This window comes from Drosophila subpulchrella, chromosome 2R, assembly GCF_014743375.2.
Source record: "Drosophila subpulchrella strain 33 F10 #4 breed RU33 chromosome 2R, RU_Dsub_v1.1 Primary Assembly, whole genome shotgun sequence".
Lineage (NCBI taxonomy): Eukaryota > Metazoa > Arthropoda > Insecta > Diptera > Drosophilidae > Drosophila > Drosophila subpulchrella.
This window is the reverse complement of record NC_050611.1, coordinates 2,407,209-2,421,739: the sequence shown is the minus strand read 5'-3', so window position 1 is coordinate 2,421,739 and position 14,531 is coordinate 2,407,209.

Below are 14,531 nucleotides of genomic sequence, written 5' to 3'. Positions count from 1 at the left end.
TTCTCGGAAACTCTAAAAAGTAGAGAATTGGTATTTCAGATTTAGATTCCGTAGCCTAATACGCAGCGCAAGTTTGCTACGCGAATATGCCACGCCCACACCCTAACGCCCACAAACCGACCAAGTCTGTGGCGCCCACAATTTTCATGCTGGATAAAAAATTTTAGCTGAAATGTATTAGTCTCGTCAATACCTATCGATTGACCAAAAAAAGAGTTTGCCACACCACTCTAACGCCCAAAACTCTTAAATCTGTCTACCGCCCACATAACCATATATTGAGATCACGGGTAGGTGGCGCATTTCAATCTCGCTTTGCTGCTTGCATATCTCCATTTCCCTTTGGCCCCATTTAGCTGAGTAACGGGTATCTGATAGTCGAGGTTTTCGACTATAGCGTTCCTCCATGTTTAAATGTTTATATATTGAAATCTGGCTTGCAAAGGCTTTTGTGTCAAAACAAAATTTTCACATAAATGTATAAGGGAAAGGAGTTCAGAACCTCCTTTCCTTGTAGATTTGTGAATCGGTATCTGGAAAAAAATTAACTTCTTCAAAGACACAAAACGTTTAAAAAGTGGACCTTATATAATTTCATATTTATCAAACAAATCGAAAGGTACCGTGTGTCTAGCCGTGCTACTAAACTTTTATTTATTTAAATTAATAAAATACAACATTTTTCGACTTGGATTTCGGTAAAAGCATACATTGGCTTTATAGGCAATGAGTCAAAATAACTTAAACAAAGATTACGATATAGTCTGCCTGTATATATACACATTAGGGTGATCCCCATTTTTGGGCATTAAAGCTTTTAAGAAAAATCAGCGATTTAGCTTGAAAGAGTTTTACTCATACGTACTAGCGTCTTTGAACAAAATTTTACTTTAATTTATGTGGCGTAGATTACAACCAAAAACAAGAGAGTACGCTATGGTCGAGTACCTCGACTATCAGATACCCGTTACTCAGCTCAAGGGACCAAAGGGAAATGGAGATATGCAAGCAGCAAAGCGAGATTTAAATGCGCCACCTACCTACAGAAGACAGATTTAAGCGTTATGGGCGTTAGAGAGGGCGTGACAAAATTTTTTTTGGGTCAATCGATAGGTATTGACGAGACCAATACATTTCAGTTGAAATTTTTTATCTAGCATGAAAATTGTGGGCGCCACAGGCTTAGAGTGGGCGTGACACTCTGCAAACTTGCGCTGCGCAGGAATCTCAGGAATCTGCATGCCTAATCCCAGTATTGTAGCTCTTATAGTTTCCAAGATCTCAGCGTTCATACGGACAGACGGACAGACGGACATGGCTAGATCGACTCGGCTAGTGATCCTGATCAAGAATATATATACTTTATGGGGTCGGAAACGCTTCCTTCTGCCTGTTACATACTTTTCGACGAATCTAGTATACCCTTTTACTCTACGAGTAACGGGTATAGTTTTAGTTTTTTGGTCTCCTTTACTTTAAAAATGATTCCAACAAAGTCAATAATTTGACAAGGCCCAAAACGGAAAAAAATATTTTTAGACTACGTTATAACTGGAATATGTGTGGTATGGGTAATTTTTTAGTAAACTTTAAGACTTTATGTTTCCTAAAATAACATTTTTAGTTTTTGAACCCATTTGGTGTACACTAATGTGAACCATACTTAAGAGTAAGAAAAAAATTATAATTTTGTAGACCACCCTAATGTAGATTGAATTTAAAAATGCTCGTCATGACTCAGATATATATGAAAATGATATATATAAATAGGACAAACGATTGTAATTTTGGGAATTTACCATTCTTTAGATATACAAAATGTGATGTAGGGCTTATTTTTAGAAAATAGTTTTGCAAATAGCTACGAAAAAACAAGAGAGTCGATGCCATCGACTATCAAATTACTCAGCTAGGGCGAGTGAGAGGGAGATGGAGATATGCGACTGTTCACAATTGCACACCCCACAACGCCGCCACCTAGCGTTGATTTCGTTATTTGCTTTTAAATTTGAAGATAGATATTGATAATCAAAACAAAATTGCATTTTACCAAACACTTTTTCAAAATCATCAAACATGTGGGCGCTAGACAGGTTTTTGCGTGGGCGTATGGGCGTTAGAGTGGACGTGACACCCTAAATCAAACTTGCGTCCCAGAACCTCAAGAATCGGCATGCCAAATCCTTTCTAGCTTTTAAGGTAACCGAGATTTCAGCGTTCATACGGACGGACAGACGTACATGGCTAGAACGAATAGAATATATGTACTTTAAAGGGTCGGAAACGATTCGTTTTACTTGTTACGCACTTTTCTACGAATCTAGTATACTCTTCTACCTTACTAGTAAAAAACATAGTTCACGTCGTCATTGTCCGACCTGAAAACCCTAATGTCGCTAAGGACCCTTACAAAGACATATAATGGTTTAATCTAAAGAGTAAATCCATTATATTATTCATATACTGAGCTATCAACTTAGCTTCTTTACTAAAAGTCCGTCTCTAATCGGTTCAGCGCGTTAGCGCTCTCTTTTGATTTTCTGTGCGGTGGCGCCGGACGATGTGCTGTCGACCTCGGATATAAAAGGGCTAGTCCTCGGAATTGGCTTCAGTTCCAAAATACGAATCATAATGAAGTTACTGGTGAGTAAACTAGTCCGTGAAAAAGTGTCCCTAACATAATGGAATTACCCTTTAGATTGTTTTTGTTGCTTTGTTTGTCGTTATTATGGTCCTTCCCCAAGACGCGCTTTGTGGACATCATCATCACCATCATCATCATCATCATCATCATCATCGTCATCGTGATTGCTGTAAAAGCGTTGGTGATGGCAGGCAAAAGAGGTGCGCCTTGTGCCGATCTAGCCACCGCCACCGCCATCACCACCACCATCATCATCGTCATCACCACGGATGATTTTCGGAGTACGAATATTCTTAGTTTAAAAGGATGCATTCGAATGCCTCGATTATGAAATTCAACTTACTCTCACAACCAATTTTGAAATAAATATAACATCGACTAGGTAAAGAAACACACCTTGTGTTTCACAAATAAAACGTAATATTGGGGATATTCAAAAATATTCACCCGTTTTTTGTATAACTTTATTAAAACGTTACTTTTTCGTGGGCCACCCAATACATATGATCCAAGGCGTCGAAAGAACGCCTTTTGAAATGTGCGATAAAAAATCGACTATCGAACAGGGAGTGAGTCGTATTCCAGAGTGACTCAGCAATTTGTTGCAAACAAATTCAGTTGGCACTAGCCGTGCTACGACACTTATACAACCTCATTTTTTCCAAAATCGACCTAAAATCGATGTTTGGAATTTACTGTTTTTGAAGACGAATTGCCTTTAAAAACAATTGCCTTAAAACATTTACAGAAATAACATATTAAAAAACAAGAGAAAACGCTAGTCAACGCCCACGATAACGCCCATAAACCACCCACAAACTTCAAAAAATCGTACAAATGAACGCGGATATCTCGGAAACTCTGCCACGCCCACACCTTAACGCCCACAAGCCGACCAAGTCTGTGGCGCCCACAATTTTAATGCAAGATATAAAAATTTTTGCTGAAATGTATTAGTCTCGTCAATACCCATCGATTGACCCAAAAAAGAGTTTGCCACGCCCACTCTAACGCCCATAACACTTAAATCTGTCTACCGCCCACATAACCATATATTGAGATCACGGGTAGGTGGCGCATTTCAATCTCGCTTTGCTGCTTGCATATCTCCATTTCCCTTTGGCCCCATTTAGCTGAGTAACGGGTATCTGATAGTCGAGGTCCTCGACTATAGCCTCCTTGTTTAAATGTTTATATATATCTAAATCTGGCTTGCAAAGGCTTTTGTGCAGACATGTGTAATAATAATACATTTTTATAAGGAAAGGAAGTTCAGAACCTCCTTTCCTTGTAGATTTGTGTTGTGAATCGGTAATCGTATCTGGAAAAAAATTACTACTTCAAAGACACTAAACGTTTATAAAGTGGACCTTATATAATTTCATATTTATCAAACAAATCGAAAAGTACCGTGTGTCTGCCGTGCTACTAAATTTTTATTTATTTAAATTAATAAAATACAAACATCTTCGACTTGGCATTCGGGTGAAGCAGACATTGGCTTTATAGGCACTGGAAGAATCTGCATGTCAAATTTGAAATTTTATACCCGCATATACTGAGTAACGGGTATCTAAAAGTCGAGGCCATCGACTATAGCGTTTTCTCTTAATTGGATTTGAAAATGTGGGTGCCATATTAATTGCTTATAAGTTTTGGCGGAGCACTCTAGAATTATTTTTAATATAATTATAATTATATTTTTATTTTTTGTGTAGCAATCGAAAAATGAGTCAAAATAACTTAAACGAAGTATTTAGTCTGCCTCTATGTATACACATAAGGGTGGTCCCCATTTTTGCGCATTAAGGCTTTTGCAAAAAAAACGTTTTGGGGTCAGCGAATTAGATTCAAAGAGTAGTACTTATAGGTACTGACGTCTTTGAAGAAGAAGATTGCAAGCAAACATTTGTTTTTTGGTCTCCCTTACTTTTGAAATGATTCCAACAAAGTCAATAAGTTGACAAGGCTCAAAACGGAAAAATATATTTTGGACTACATGCAACTGTAGTATGTGTGGAATGAGTAATTTTGAAGTAAACTTTAAGACTTCATGATTCCTAAAAGAAAATGTTTATTTTTTGAACCCATTTAGTATACACTTAAGTGAACCATACTTAAGAGTGAGAAAAAATTATAATTTTGTAGACCAACCTAATATACATTTAATTTTAAAATGCTCGTCATGACTCAGATATATATGTTCGGAAACTCCCAATCGCAATACAAATGAATAGGACAAACGATTTGAATTTTGGGAATTTACATTTCTTTAGAAATACAAAATGTGTTGTAGGGCTTATTTTTGGAAATATTTTTGCAAATAGCTAGGGAAGAAAAAAAAAAAGAGAGTCGATGCCATCGGATAACAAATAACCATTACTCAGCCAGGGGGAGTGCGAGGGAGGCATGCGACTGTTCACAATTGCACACCCTGCAAAGGCGCCACCTAGCGTCGATTTTTTTATTTGCTTATAACTTTGAAGATATGTAGATATCACTGTGGACGGCAGTACACGTAGTGGCGAAGCGCGCAAGAGAGCGTGCGAAGACAACTACTATATATAGCCGCAGAATTGAAAATCTGCAATAATGGTCTGATCGCAACGAAGATTGCATACCAAGACTTTCGAAATATAGATTTGTTTGAGAGAAAAAGCGGTGAAAGTGTAAAAGTAAATATTTAGAAAATTGGAGCTGCTGGATACGGTGGGGATAAAAGCCCCCGGCTGTTTGGCTATTTTTATTCTTACTGACAATACGCATCGAATGACATCTCATTTGTTGAAATCCGATGTTCCGTTGAAAAGTAATTTAAAAAACAAGATTTTCTTCTTCTTCCCAAAATGAAAATGTTTGTCCCTTTGTTTGTGGGTTTGTATGCTTCCCATCTTAGGTTTAGGGTTTTGGAAACCCTATGGGTGTATAAAGCAGCTTGAAATAGAAAACGTTTGTTCTACGACTTTTGGAAAAACCCGCTAGTTTAGCGGGAAATAAAAAAAAGGCCAGATTTAAAATGCTTATAGTATCTAAACAACTAATGCTACAGAAACGTGCTATATATCTCTTAAAAGATAAATACTCTTCATACAGTAAAATTGTCTGAATATAATAGATTTAGAGTTATGATAAAAAGTTATTTTTTAAAACCACTTTTTGACTATTTTCTCAAAATTGAGTCGAACGATTTCTTTTTAAATTTAAAATCATACAGCCCTTGAGATTCCTCAACTTTTGATTTATAACACTCTTTGGCTTAAAAATTACCGTTTGGAAGATATTAAGCGATAAAAAGTGCAACTCGTTTCAGCTCCGTATACGAAATATTTCATACTTATTGGAATAAACAAGAAAAAAACCAATTTGATGAATAATATTCTTATTAGATTTTTTCAAACGGAAAATCTGTTATGGTTTAAGGGTCCTTTACTTGCAAGAAGAAGAACCACTTTGGAAAAACCCGCTAGTTCGGCGGGAAATGTAAGAAACGACATATTTCTCTTGGAATCTAAGACTATACAGCCCTTGAGATTCCAAACATGTGCTATTAAAATAGGTAATTGAAGCGATAAAACTTGTTGTGCCTAATTTAAGGTGGCGTTCAGCTAAGATTAGGGGTCGAATCTGTGTGTTTGGTTTTTCAATAGCCAAGCTATATGGGACCGCCTCCTAGTCATGGTATTGGGGTACTTAAACTCTTGAGCAAAAAAAAACTTCTGATATCAAACAAAAACACCTCTTAACGAGGTAGAAAGCAGTGGCGAACGCGCCTCTAACAAAAATTTCTGATATCAACAATTGTGACGAAAAATGATATTACATTCGATAAAATAAATAAACTATATTAAATTTATGTATTCGGCACGCTACAACAGAAAATTTACATGTAGGTAAATAAATATGAACTGTTGCGGGCCGAATACATAAATTTAATATAGTTTATTTATTTTATCGAATGTAATATCATTTTTCGTCACAATTGTTGATATCAGAAATTTTTGTTAGAGGCGCGTTCGCCACTACTTTCTACCTCGTTAAGAGGTGTTTTTGTTTGATTGATAATCAAATCAAAATTGCAACATGTAGGTTTTAGCGTGGGCGTATGGGCATTTGTGGGCGTGGCACCCTGCTGAAGCAAACTTGCCTCCCAGAACCTCAAGAATCGGCGTGCCAAGTCCCAACATTCTAGCTTTTAAGGTTTCCGATATTTTAGCGTTCATACGGACGGACAGACGTACATAGCTAGATCGAATAGAATATATACATATATGTACTTTATAGGGTCGGAAACGCTTCGTTTTACCTGTTACGAGTAAAAAACATTGTCCACGTCGACAATGTGCGACCTGAGGACCGTAATGTCGCAAAGGACCCTAACAAAGAAATATAATGGCTTAAAGACAATCTAAAAAGTAAATCCATTAGGTTATTTGAAACTGAAGACGATTTCGAGGACTATTCTCCAGCTTGACAACGATTCGGCGCGTCGTTAAAAATGTTGCCAGCTACCGCCACACTGTAAACAAAAAGGAACGACTTTCATATACTGAGCTAATAATTTAGCTTCTTTAGTAAAAGTCCGTCTCTAATCATGTTCGGCTAAGCGTTAGCGTTCTCTCTTGATTTTCTGTGCGGTGGCTAAGGACGTTGTGCTGTCAAGCTCGGATATAAAAGGGCTAGACCTCGAAATGGGCTTCAGTTCCAAAACACGAATCATAATGAAGTTACTGGTGAGTAAACTAGTCCGTGAATAAGTGTCACTAACATAATGAATTTACCCTTTAGATTGTTTTTGTTGCTTTGTTTGTCGTTATTATGGTCCTTCCCCAAGACGCGCTTTGTGGACATCATCATCACCATCATCATCATCATCATCATCATCGTCATCGTCATCATTATTGCTGTAGAAGCGTTGGTGATGGCAGGCAAAAGAGGTGCTCCTGGTGCCGCCCTCGCCATCACCACCACCACCATCATCATCACCACGGATGATGGATGCTGAAGAATGCATTCTTTGTTTTAAATAAAAAAAGGAACGCCATATTCGAATGCCTCGATTATGAAGTACAACTTACTCTCACAATAAATTTTGAAATAAATATAACTTCGATTAGGTGAAGAAACATAGATGTTAAAATTTGTTCATGGGTGATTTACCTTGGGCCCACAGGGTTGGTTTCCACAAATAAAACGTAATATTGGGGATATTCAAAAATATTCACCCGTTTTTTGTAAAACTTTATTAAAACGTTACTTTTTCGTGGGCCACCCAATACATATGATCCAAGGCGTCGAAAGATTGCCATTTTGAAATGTGCGATAAAAAATCGACTATTGAACGGGGACTGAGTCGTATTCCAGAGTGACTCAGAAATGTGTTGCAACCAAATTCAGTTGGCATTAGCCGTTCTACGACACTTTTTATATAGTTATAAATTAAATATTTTCCAAAAATCTACCTAAAAAAAATGTTATTAATTTCCTGTTTTTAAAGACGAATTGCCTTAAAAGCAATTACCTTAAAACATTTACAGAAATAACATACGTAACTATTACATTTTAGTTAACATTTTATATGTAGCATGAAAATTGTGGGCGCCACAGGCTTGGGCGGTTTGTGGGCGTTAGAGTGGGCGTGGCATATTCGCGTAAGAAACTTGCGCTGCGTACAACACAACGGAATCTAAATCTGAAATCCCAATTCTCTATCTTCGATAGAGATATCCGCGTTGATAGTTACGATTTTTTTAAGTTTGTGGGCGGTTTGTGGGCGTTAATGTGGGCGTGGGTCAGTCGATAGGTATTAATGAGAACAAATCATTTCAGCTAAAATTTATATTTTGGGCGGTTGAGTGGGCGTGGCACCCTGCTGGAACAAACTTGCGCTACGTAGGACGCCCAAAAATGTACATGCCAAGTCCCAACACTCTAGCTCTTATAGTTTCCGAGATCTCAACGTTCATACGGACAGACAGACAGACGGACATGGCTAGATCGATTCGGCTAGTGATCCTGGACAAGAATATATATACTTTATGGGGTCGGAATGTTGACTTATCGTCCGGAGTACCGACTGAAACTGGTAGTGCAGCCGTAAATGCCGTAGTACCAAAACCTGTCACATGCGTGGTACCTAAAACAGTCACCTGTGTACCGCATCGGAAACAAATTTTTGTTTCTCGGCTAAATCCTGACCTTTCATCCCTGGACATTACGGCCTATATCCGTAACAAAGTTCAGATTGATGATCTAAAGGTTGAACGATTTAATTTTCCATATGCTAGGGAAGTATCATCTTTTAAGATCGGTGTTCCCTGTGCTCATTTTGCAACTATGTGCTCAGCCAATTTTTGGCCTGTTGGCATTTTTGTTAAAAAGTACGAAGCTAAAAAAAAAAAAATTCGTTCAAAGGAAGTTGGAAATCCCTTTAAAGAGCCATCCACATCTACATCCTCATCTATCTCAAAAAACTAGATTCTTTTCTTCAGCTTTATTATCAGAATACAAGAGGTTTACAAAGTAAGTTGACCAAATTGTATACTGATGGTTTTTCCTTGTCTTCCCATGTTATTGTTTTTACTGAAACCTGGTTAAGCCGTAACTTCTAAGTTCCGAAGTTTTTCCAAGTAAGTACACAACTTACAGGCTTGATCGTCCGTCCCGACGTGGAGGTGGAGTTTTAATTGCAGTTGACTCAGAATTAACGTCTGAAGTAATAACGTCCGACGAAATAAATGACATTGAATTTCTGTGTATAAAACTATCCCTTCCGGGTATTTCTATATATATAACATGTTCATATATTCCGCCATCATCGGAATTCCCGACATATGCGAATCATCTGTCCGCTATCCAGTTTATTTCAAGTAAACTATCAGATAGGGATCAGTTAATAGTTTTAGGTGACTTTAATATACCTAGGGCGACATTGGTCCACCGTCGAAACCTCAAATATATTGTTACCTTCAACGCAGCATGATTTTCTTGACGGTTTGCTTGATATTTCATTGTCTCAAGTAAATCATGTATTAAATTTCTTAGGACGATTACTGGATCTATGCTTTGTTTCCAGTCCAGATTGTGTCTGCATAGCTAGAACCTCTGCAATTACTTTACCAGAAGACCCTTATCACCCAACGCTAGAGCTGACTATTGACACGGGTACAAAAGTGTATGAAGTATCTGAAAAAATAGCTAAACGCATCCCCTGCTTTCGTAGAGCGAACTTTGCACTCATTAATAGCCTTATAGCTTGCTCGGATTGGTCCAATCTGTACTTAAGTACTAATATAAATGAAGCGGTTAATATATTTTATAACATATTAAACGAAGTTTTTGATACATGCGTTCCTACGTATTATCCTAAAATTTCAAACCAACCTCCGTGGTTTAACAAAGAGCTGGCACGACTTAAAAATGTAAAGTCTAGACTCTACAAAAAGTTTAGAGCTTCAGGTTCACAAGCTGCCTTTTCCCGATACTTAAGTGCTCGGTCTGATTTCACCGTGCTTAACGCCCAGTGTTATAAAAACTATTTAGCTCGTTGCAAGACCCAGTTTACACTGGATCCAAAACAGTTTTATAATTTTGTTAACACAAAGCGTAAATCTTCTAGTTACCCATCATCACTTAAATTTGAAAATTCGGCTGCTAGCACTGATCAAGCCATAGCCGATCTTTTTGCACAGTTTTTTCAAACCACCTATTCAACATCAAGTCCTCCAGATCAGTCTTACCCATATGTCATTCCTAAATCAAACTTTATTTGTTGTCCTGTTATAAGTAAAAGCTCACTTCTTTTAGATTTGCAAAGGGTCAAACCAGTCTACTCTCCGGGTCCTGACGGAGTCCCTGGATGTGTGCTTAGGTATTGCGCTGAGACTTTGTGTAGACCATTGCACAAACTGTTTACTTTGTCTTTAGAAACATCCGATTTCCCACACAGATGGAAGGAATCGTTTGTTATCCCGCTTCATAAAAAAGGGAGTAAATTGAACGCATGTAATTACAGAGGTATTTCAAAGCTATCAGCAATACCGAAGCTCTTTGAGAACATTATTACGCCTCATTTACAACACAGTTGTAGGTCCCTTATTTCCTCTTGTCAACACGGATTTATAAAACGTAGGTCAACGACAACCAACCTTTTGGAGTTTACTTCATTTGTTATAGGAGGTTTTAGAAAAAATCGTCAGACTGATGTGGTCTACACTGATTTTAGTAAGGCGATTGATTCTGTAAATCACCCGATTTTAGTCCGGAAATTGGACCTTTTAGGGTTTCCAGGTGATTTTCTTAGGTGGATTTTAAGTTATTTGAATGATAGGACTCAAAGGGTCATTTTTAAAAACTCTTTGTCATCCCTAATCCGAGTTACTTCCGGTGTACCACAAGGAAGTCATCTTGGTCCGCTCCTGTTTACATTATTTATAAATGACCTTCCATTAGTCTTAACGAAGTCACGGGTTCTTATGTACGCAGATGACGTTAAGTTGTGCCTGCAATATAATGACCCCGCACAAAGTTTAGCTTTACAATCGGATCTAAATGCATTTCAAACATGGTGCATGGATAATGAATTGAATTTAAATGGTTCTAAGTGTAAACTAATGACCTTTTTTCGTGTCAGCCCCCACTACTCAACGTATACTTTGAGTGGTTGTGCGTTAGATAGGATAACGCATGCTGACGACCTTGGAGTCTACATGGATCCTAGACTTAAATTTTCCGATCACATTACTACTATGGTAAATAAAGCCAGGGGCGTGCTTGCGTTTATCAAAAGGTGGTCGAAGGAATTCGATGATCCCTATGTCACAAAGACCTTGTTTATTTCATTAGTCCGACCAATTCTTGAGTACTGCGCTCCTGTTTGGAGTCCCCAATATGGGGTGCATATAGACCGGATTGAGTCTGTGCAAAAAAACTTCTTAATATTTGCCTTACGGAGACTTAACTGGGATACAAGCCTAATACTACCATCCTACTCTAGTAGACTACTTCTAATTAACTTACCATCGTTAGCTAACCGTAGAACTATGCTTGGTATTACGTTTATTAGAAATCTTATTCATGGTGATGTTGAGAGTCCCGAGTTACTGGGTCGCCTGCATTTTAATGTGCCAAATAGATTCACTAGAAACTATATTCCTTTAGTATTAAATCACTGTATCTCTAATTACGCAATGCATGAACCTTTTAGAGTACTTTGCAATGATTATAATAGACTATATCATCTAATATCTACTACTGACTCACTTCCTATCTTTAAATCAATAATACTATCCTCTCTAGTAACTAATTAGTTTAACTTGATGTATTTTGTCTATTCGTGTATTGACCTGTATTTTTAATTGTCTATTGTTATATTGTCCTTTTCTTTGTCCGCGATTATGTTTACTCGCCCAAAACGGTGATGGGCTCCGCGCGTAACAAGCTTTGCTTGGTGTCGTAGGGCCACTTGTTTGTACTGACCATAGTGCATCAACGTCCAAGAATCGTGATCGTTGATCCATAACAAATCTTTCTGTAATCCAGTTGATTTCTTAGATAACAATTTACTATCGTCTTGCTCCTGGCTCGTGGGCTCGTTGTAGTGATAGCATAAATGAGACGGCTTGAAGTCATGAGTCCCACAAAAGGAGGTCTAAAGATCGGATATGTTGGATCTCTTTTTGTTGTGGAAGTTGTGGTCGGTTCCGACGTTGAAACTGTAGTCGGTTCCATTGTAGTGTACTCCGTTGGTGAAGTTGTGGTGGACTTTGTTGTGGAAGTTGTGGTGGCTTCTGTTGTTGTTCTGCCGTGTTTGGTTCCGTTTCTGAAGTTGTGGGGAACTTTGTAGTTGAAATGATTGGTTCCTCTGTTGTTGTTGCGTCGTATGATATCGAAACCGATTGAGGATAACGAATTTATATATTAATTGATATTTACAACATATATGTTAACATATAAATAAAACAGCAATTCTAGGCAGACTTTCGCAAAAGGCGGCATTAGAAATGTTCAAATTTTCTAGATTTTCACTTTTACACTTTCGCCGCTTTTTCTCCCAAATCAATAAATTTTTTATAAGTCTTGGTATGTAATCCTTTTTGCGATACCTTTATAATGATGTATCACTCGTAACGATCGGACAATCACAGTAGATTTTAATTTCTTCGTGTATATATAGTAGTAGACTTTGCACACTCTCCTGGTGCGCTTCGTCACTACGTGGACTGCCGTCCACAGTAATATGACCAAACACTATGAAGCTTTTTATACCCGTTGCAGCAAATCGGCTGTTTTCACCAACACACTACATCTATCTGCCTTTTATCTGTCACATACATTCCAACGAATATAATATACCCATTTACTCTACAAGTAACGGGTATAAAAAGAAAATGCGGAGTGTAATAGTAATTCTTTACCTCTACGCGAAGGTATACTTATTTTAAAGATAATATTTTGGTTAAGAGAATAAAGGGTATCTCATAGTTGAGGCATTCGAATAAAGCGTTCCTTCTTGTTTTCTAATATGATCTAATAATATCACACTTACAATAATATTGGCTTTATATTAGTATCTCATTAACAAGCATATCGGTTTTATATTAATATCTCGTTTACAATAATAATGTTTTAATAATTTTAAATCGTTAAATTATTGATTTTAGAAATAACGTTTTTTCCATTTTTGAATAATATTACCAAGAGAAGATGCGAAATTGTATCAAAATGAAAAAAAATTCTAGTATGTACTTTTTTTATCAGTTAAAACTATTATATAGTTCACTATTTTTCTAGAAGCTCCTCTATAGAGCCCAAACGCATCACATGAATTACTTATGCATAAGACGAGACGCCACCGACTTGGGCAGCAATTCAAGTCAAACTAAAAACTTTCATCGCCCGGAGGGTTGACGCACGCCTGTAATAAATAGAAAAATTTTCAACATTTGTTTTGCATTTTTAAAGTTATTTAATATCCGAAACATGTACCAAACGATTACCACAAGAAATCCGGCAAAAACGTTAACAATATATACCAAAAATCAATCTAATATAAATGTAGGTATTCCCTTTGGGTATCTAAAAAAATGGTCATATTGAAATTTAAATAAATGTTTTAAATTTCCAAATTTAAAATAAATTTCAAGTCGATATCTTTTAAGCTGAGACTGAGGATGTCTTTCATCCGTCACAAAATTATAGACTACGGGTTCTGAAGCGGGAGGTCTAGGATTTGAATAGATGTTACAGTAAGGGGAAACAATTTTGAACGGCTGTTAGTAATAAGTGTAAAAAATTTCGATTATCCATGGCGTGTATTGGCTTTTCACTAAACTCCTAAACAAAAGGGTCTCTAAGTTAAATAAATCCTATTCAGCAATAATATTAAAGGCGACTAGCGACTATATAATAAACTCAGCCACAAATTTATTTTTCAATCCCCTAACCACTGCAATACTAAGGAGTTAAAAAACCTTCTTGTCAGCAGATCGGTATGAATGCCCTACAATTGCCGGTTCGTCGTGGAACTTTCGCTCTCGGTTGATGGCTGATAATTGCTGGTCATTTGCATATGACGACCCTCCTACCCCGGACTGTGTTTTGTTTATGGCGTGTGGGAGCCAGAGTTCGGGCCTCGAGTGCGTTGCAAGTGCATGTCGTGGCCACAACTGGAGATCTTTGGCGAGGGGCAAATCATAATTTGTACGGATATCACGTACTCGGAGGAGGGTCATGCGTTCGGATTATCAACGGCTGCGATCACGAATGGAGCGCCGGTCCTTTGGTTTGAACTTTCACATGCGATTCGTGGCGGCAGATTTGCGGAATACCCGGCGGGCGATGATCCTCCGGTGTGATTGGCTAACTCAATCAAAGTAATAGGCGAAATTTA